This window comes from Tiliqua scincoides, chromosome 9 (assembly GCF_035046505.1).
Source record: "Tiliqua scincoides isolate rTilSci1 chromosome 9, rTilSci1.hap2, whole genome shotgun sequence".
NCBI lineage: Eukaryota > Metazoa > Chordata > Lepidosauria > Squamata > Scincidae > Tiliqua > Tiliqua scincoides.
Genome location: NC_089829.1, coordinates 42,933,448 through 42,940,257, shown reverse-complemented (window position 1 = coordinate 42,940,257; position 6,810 = coordinate 42,933,448). Strand labels below are relative to the sequence as shown.

The 6,810-nt window shown below is 45.3% G+C and overlaps 1 pseudogene; it reads left to right on the top strand.

The window, feature by feature from the left end:
* The first annotated feature begins 1,419 nt into the window (after positions 1–1,419).
* Positions 1,420–1,535, top strand: LOC136660918 (5S ribosomal RNA; annotated as a pseudogene).
* Positions 1,536–6,810: the final 5,275 nt, after the last annotated feature.

Here is a 6,810-nt window from a genome sequence, read left to right as displayed (position 1 = left end):
GCCTTAAGACACATTTGTTACATTGAGTGTTGATGCTGGGCTGGCATGGGTCTGATAATATCAAACCCTAAATTCACTCCTGAAGTGTCTGTCCCTCCACCCAATCCCATTCCAAAGCATTGATTTTTTTTTTTTACTTCTGACCTCCTTCAACTCCCATCAAATCTAGTTTCAAATGTCAGTTAAAATTGTTTAGACCACGGGTACTTACTATTCAGCAGATTGCACTACTAAATGTTATCGTGTTAAAATAACTTCACCATGTAAGGTGTTTGTTTAAATGAACTGAATTAATAGGCTGTGCCTCCTAGAGCTGCCATTCTGCATATTTCTCCCCCCCCCCAAAGCCGCCATTTCACACTGGTCGCCCCCAGCTCTGAAAAGGGAAAGTAGCACCGCAGAATGTTAAGCCTGTCCAATCTCAGCATAAATAGCAGTGCAGATATATGTGCATAAATTTGCTTCCTTTTAGGAAAAAAAAATATATAGATGCATTTGATTCGTTCTTGGCTCTGCTGAAAATCTCCGCTCACATCACACAAATGTTTTTTAAAGTAGTTTTAATTGCATGAGGGCCAGGATGTTGTGGTGGTTTGGGAGTTGGACATGGAACTGGAAGAGCCAGTTTCAAATCGCCTCTCGGCCGTGAAGCTTCCTGCATGACGTTGGGCCGGTCAGTATCTCTCAGTCTCACCTACCGCACAAGGTGTTTTGCAATCCTGCCAACTATGCCAATTTGTCCCATCCTAAAAATGTTCCAACTCCCTTCACCCACTTTTTGTCTAATTAACACCCCCTCTTATCTCTGGAAACAACAGCTGTGGTGTACAAAGAAACAAACACAACTCCTTATCAGTTTGAGCAATTAACAGTAATTTATTGCTCCAAACACATAAACTCCCTGCACTACCTCTTGTCCAGAGGCTTAACTCCACTTAACTTAGTGGGTAAAGGTCCAAAGCCTCCAGTCCAAGTCAACTCCAATCTCCAAAGCACAGTCCAGTCTTCCCAGTCCAGTCTTCTGCTGCAGAGTCCCTCCTCTGTATCCTCTCCAGCAGAGTCCTGGCAGTCCCCTTATCCCATAGGTCCTGGTCTGTCCGTGTCCCATAGGTCTGGGGTCCTGTAGGTCTGGGTTCGGGGTTCTTCTGGTCAGGTAGCTTTGCTCCTTCTGAAGCTGCCTTTTATTCCTGTATGTCCCATTATCCAAATGCAGCTCAACTGTGAGCTACCTCCTTAGCTCATTCAAAGTCCCATCAAGTTCAAATGAAGCTCAGGTGTCCATCCAGGTCTCCATTGGCCTTGATTGATTACAACTGTGGAGCCAGCCCTGCCCTTCCCAGAGCTGTCAAACAGCTGTCAAAACATGGGAATTGCTGTCAACACCACATTATCCACCTGAGGATCTTCTGTTCTTCCATTACACAGGGTGTTACCTTGCACATGCCCGATCTCGTCTGATCTCGGAAGCTAAGCAGGGTCAGGCCTGGTTAGTACTTGGATGGAAGACCGCCTGGGAATACCGGGTGCTGTAGGCTTATACCATAGTCTTTCGAGACTGGAGGTTGCCAACCAACCAATTTGGGGGGACAAAAAGAGGGGGAGGAACTATGTACACCAGCTTGAGCTCTTTGGAGGAAATGAGGTATAAAAATATGAAAAAAATAAAATAAAATAACTATGCAACAAGATACAGGTATAACCTAATTATCCACAGATTTTTTCACCCTGGTTTTATCTCAGCACAATGAGACATTAATGGAAAAACGTCTACAGCCTCGCATACCATTGTAATGGGGGAGAGCTGTCTCTCTCTTCAAGACACTTAGAAAGGCTTCACTCCTAGGCAAGCAGAGGGATCTTGAAAATGCAAAGCTGGAGTGATTATCACCTCCACTTTGCATTCTTTCTGCTTTCTTTCTGGTGAAGTGAAGGGAGGGGTCATTTGCCTCCAAGTGAAGCCTTTCTAAGCACCTGGAGATTGATTGATTGTTTGATTGATTGTCTGCCTGCTGCCACTCTTGTGCATTACAAAGGTATGCAAGGCTATTTTTAAAAAGCTGAGCAAGGGCACATTGTTTTTTAAACGGGTTGCCTTTAACACAATTTTTGGCATCTGTGGGGGTTCCGGGAATGTTACCCTCATGGATACTGAGACTTAACTTGTAATTCCCAGTGGACTTTATTCTGTTTGGAATGTCCTAATTTCCGACATTGTTTTTGGGTCAGCCCTGCTGAATTTGTCCTCCATTCCTACCAGATTCTGGTGGATATATGTCAATTTGGGTCTATGTCTTACCCCCTGCTAATTGGGTAAGAGGCACTTTTTCTAGTGGGTGCTCCTTTTTTTAGCAGGGGGAGAGTAACTGGCCCATCTCACCCCAGCAGTGTCTGTTCTGGTGGCTGTCTGCTGGTATTCTTTTGCATCTTTTTAGATTGTGAGCCCTTTTGGGACAGGGAGCCATTAAGTTACTTGATTTTTCTCTGTAAACCGCTTTGTGAGCTTTTAGTTGAAAAGCGGTATATAAATACTGTTAATAATAATTTCCACAGCATTCCATGCTGCCCCCATAAGTGGCTTTGCTTTTTGTCTGCTATTTGGGAACAATCTGCATCACACATTTTGTCTAGTGGCATACCCACACGTGCCCAGACTATGGAGATTATGTGTGGAATAAGCTTCCTCACCAAAATCAAATACTAAAAAAAAAAAAAAAAATGGCTGCCAGTCAACATTTTTCAGTTAAAGTCACTGCATGCCCTGACAAAGTAAAATGGGGAGAGCGTGGAACGGACGACCATTTCTCAAGACCAGACTTTCCTTCCCTTACGCTGTTCACCTTGGGAAGGGCAATATGGTCAGCAGACTGTGGTCTGGCAATTTGCATTTGGTTTTACTGTTTCGCTCTCCCTTGTTCTCAAACAGGTTTATTGCTCTCCCCGGAACACTGAAATTGTGGCAGCCTCTCCACCAGCTTTGTCTTGCTGCATTATGATCAGGGCAGTCGCTTGGTGGATATATGGGGCCATTCATCTGAAGGAATAATATGAAACTTTCTGGAGATTGTACTGTCTCTTTTTGATTATATCTATTTTTTTTAAAGTTTGTTCCAAGTAAGCATTGGATGATTTATACGAATGTATTTCCTTTCCTCCAGATTCATGAATATGACCACGGAGTCCATTTGAGATTGTTTTGCAAGGAGGGGGACAGATATTTTATTTCTCCACATCAGTCCCATGCTTCGCTATTTGAACTGGTTATCGGTCAGTTTCCAAAACTAGTTTCAAAGTGTTTGCTGTTCCTGTTCAAACCCTGCATGGTTTAGGACCTACATCAGGGGTGTTGCGACGCCTTAGGGCAGTGATTTTTTCACTTTCAGACCCTTGGCAGCCCATTTTCATAAATTGGATCCCTCCCATTAGTAAAGTGTTTGAAATTAATATAGTTGCTGTTATTTCAAAAATATGTTTTCAACTACTGATTCATTTCTGATAATGCACAATTTGATGACCCAAAACTAGCAGCTGGTGGGGTTTTCGCAGGTAATTGTCCTATCCTAATTTTCAAATCCTGCTCACATCGCCAATTTGTTCCGTCCAAATATCTCAACTCCCTTCTAATGCCACTTTTTGGCTAATTAACACCCTCTTTATCTCTAGAACAACCGCTGTGGTGTGCAAAGGAATGAACACAGAACTCAGCTATAGCAACTACCCAAATTTATTGCTATGAACACAGACGCTCCCTACAAGCCTTCTTGTCCAGAGGCTTTCCCTCCCCAAAACTCCACTTAACTCAGTGGGTAAAGGTCTGAAGCCTCCAATTCAAGTCCAATCCGGTCTCCAAAGCACGGTCCAGTCTTCCCAGTCTTCTGTGTCCTCCAGCAGAGTCCTGGCAGTCCCTTTCTCCTGTAGGTCTGGGTCAGGTAGCCCTCTGGGTCTGGTTCCCTCCGGGTCAGGTAGCGTCTCCCTCTGGGTCAGGGTTCGGGTTTCCCTCTGAGTCAGCGTCCCGCTCCGGCTCCTTTGGTCCTTCTGAAGCTGCTTTTTATCCTTTGTGTCCCATTAAGTGCAAATGCAGCTCAGCTGTGAGCTACCTCCTTAGCTCATTCAAAGCCCCATCAAGGTCAAATGAAGCTCAGGTGTCCAACCAGGTCTCCATTGGCCTTGATTGATTACAGCTGTGCAGCCAGCCCTGCCCTTCCCAGAGCTGTCAACCAGCTGTCAAAACATGGAATCGCTGTCAACACCACATCATCCACCTGATGATCTTCTGATCTTCCATTACAGTAATTGCCTTCCTTCCTGAAATTGCTAGCCCCACAAGCCTTTTTCTGCATTATTCAATTCTTTTTCAAGTACCCCCAAAGGTCCTGGCAAGTACCCCTGGGGGTACACATATCCCAGGTTGGGAACCACTGCCTTAGGACATTGTGACACACTCACAGGGGTGCCGTGGGATATCCCTGGTGACCTGTCCTGCCTGTTGCCATCTTGGATTTCACAAAATCTCATGAGATCCAAGATGATGAGATTTGGGCATCACCATCCTGGATCTCATGAGCTCTAAGATGGTAGAGCCCAAATCTCACAAGATTTCGTGAGATTCAAGATGGTGGTACCTGACTGTGCCAGAAAGAAGAGGCTGTGGGATACGTTTCCAGGTATGTTTGGAAACCACTGACCTAGATCCATGAAAACTTGCGATCTCCCACAAGTATCCCTCTGTTCATTAGAAGCTGTGCCCTGAGTCCTGCTCCTTGATGAGGTTTGATGGAGAGGTACAAGGGTCAGAGCATTTGCAGTTCAGTAGCGCTCCTGCTATTTGTGTTTACTAATTTTTATTCCACTTTTCTCCCCATAGGAGGACCCACAGCTATGGAACCCCCTCAGGAAGCCCAGAGGATTCAGACATAAATGTTGGGTGAAAACTCACTTATTTTAGCTGAGCTTTGGCACAGAGTGCTCTTTGCTAAACTGCTGTGTTTTCCAGACTTTCATTTTATCAATAATGAATTGATGTATTTCTTTTAGAATTGTTTTTAGTTGCCCTGGTGGTCTCTATGGGCATATGGGGGCTGAGGGGTGGGGCATATTAATTAAAAATAAAGACACTATTTCAGTGGGGGAGCTGGGGGGGGGGCTGCTTAACGATTTCTCTGCAGGCAAATTTTCATCTAAAATCCCACCACCAAATTCCCTCTGCAGAATTACTGCAATCTGTCACTAGTAATCTAGAACCCCATGGTGAGGAGGTGGGAATCAGACTGCAGACTATTTTGAGCAAAAGAAAAAAAGAGCCAGAAGGGAAGGAACTCACACTCACCTTGCTGAGGCTCTGTGCTAGATTCTCTCCCCCACCCCCACCCTGGTGAATTTGCTTATGTTTAAAAAAAGGGGGATGGAGGGGTGTTGCACACATTTTGTCTAATATTTTATAAGGCTCCAAAATATACTGAAAGCATAGTTATAAGGTGAAATGGCTCCAGATTCATTCTGCATACTTCCCTCCCCCCCAATAATGGTGAGACATTCCAAATCTGATTTACTAACAATGTTCATTATTCTCCTCTTTGTCATGCTAAGGTCCAGATGTTCCAAGGTGATTGGGACGTTCCAATGCTGGAATGACCTCTTTTTTTCTTTTCTTATTAGTATGAGAACAAAGGGCCATGGACACCACACTGAATGCCTTAATTGGAAATCCTTAAATATCCTCACTTTGCATCATAAAGGATGCACATTACATTAGCGGATACCTTGGTAGTTATTTAGGTGATGATCAAGCCTTTATTTTTCGATATGTATCATTCTGCCTTGGTTGCATCGGTTTTTAGAAATATGTTTTGTAATTTTATGGTGATTTCATTATTGGTTTGTTTATTTTATTTGAAACATATCTTGCTGTTCCGTGCTATAAAAGTGTAGGGCTGCAATGATCCCTCATCGGCCCCCCCCCCCAAAAAAAAAAAAAATTTGCTCCGCAGAAATCCAGGAAATAAAGGGAGATATTCTGATTCTGTGTGACTTTCCTCTTTAAAAAATGCTGTTTATTTTTCAGAGATGGGAGATTACTGGCAGGTAGGAGCGGGCATTTTTCCGTCTTTAAAGTTAATGTTCTCCTGCATCCTGGTATATCTGGTCTGGTGCCCAGCAGATTACATGGCTATGCTCCTGTCTCCCAGTCAGTGGCGAAGAAGGTGCCAGACTGCAGGAGGGTGTCCAAGAGGCCAGCCCAAGATGGCGGTGGTGGGGATGACTCTGGCTACAGCCACGATTTGGCTGGCACTGTCTGCAGCTGCCACCAAGATAAGCATGTTTGCTGGTATGACTATATCTACAAAGTTGCAGACAGTGCAATCCTAACTTCTACTGGAACAGGCAGCCCAGCAGGCCTCTGCTGTATCCAGCACAAGTTTCAGACTGTCTCAAGGTTCGGTCCGAGGAAAGGGAAAAATTACCCCGGGGGAGAAATCGGTGGCACAGATTCAAGCAGCCCAGGACTGCACTGGGCCACCCAGGAATGGGGTTAGGACCAGCATAAGTTCCAGATCATGGCCCTGCCTCCCTCCCCTTCCCACCTGCCCCCGGGAATGCCCACCACCCTCCCCGATACGCCTCCCTCCCCCCTCCTCGCCACCCTCCCCGCCTCCGCCAGACTCCTATTTTGGCCAAGCTCGGCTGACACAAAATCACCCGTCCCAGGGGCCTGCTTCAACACGGCGAGGCCGGCGCATATCTGTGTGCCGACCTATTTTCCCAAAGGGTGGCGCAAAAGTGCTTTATGGCACAAGGTAGTACCAGCCAAAGGGG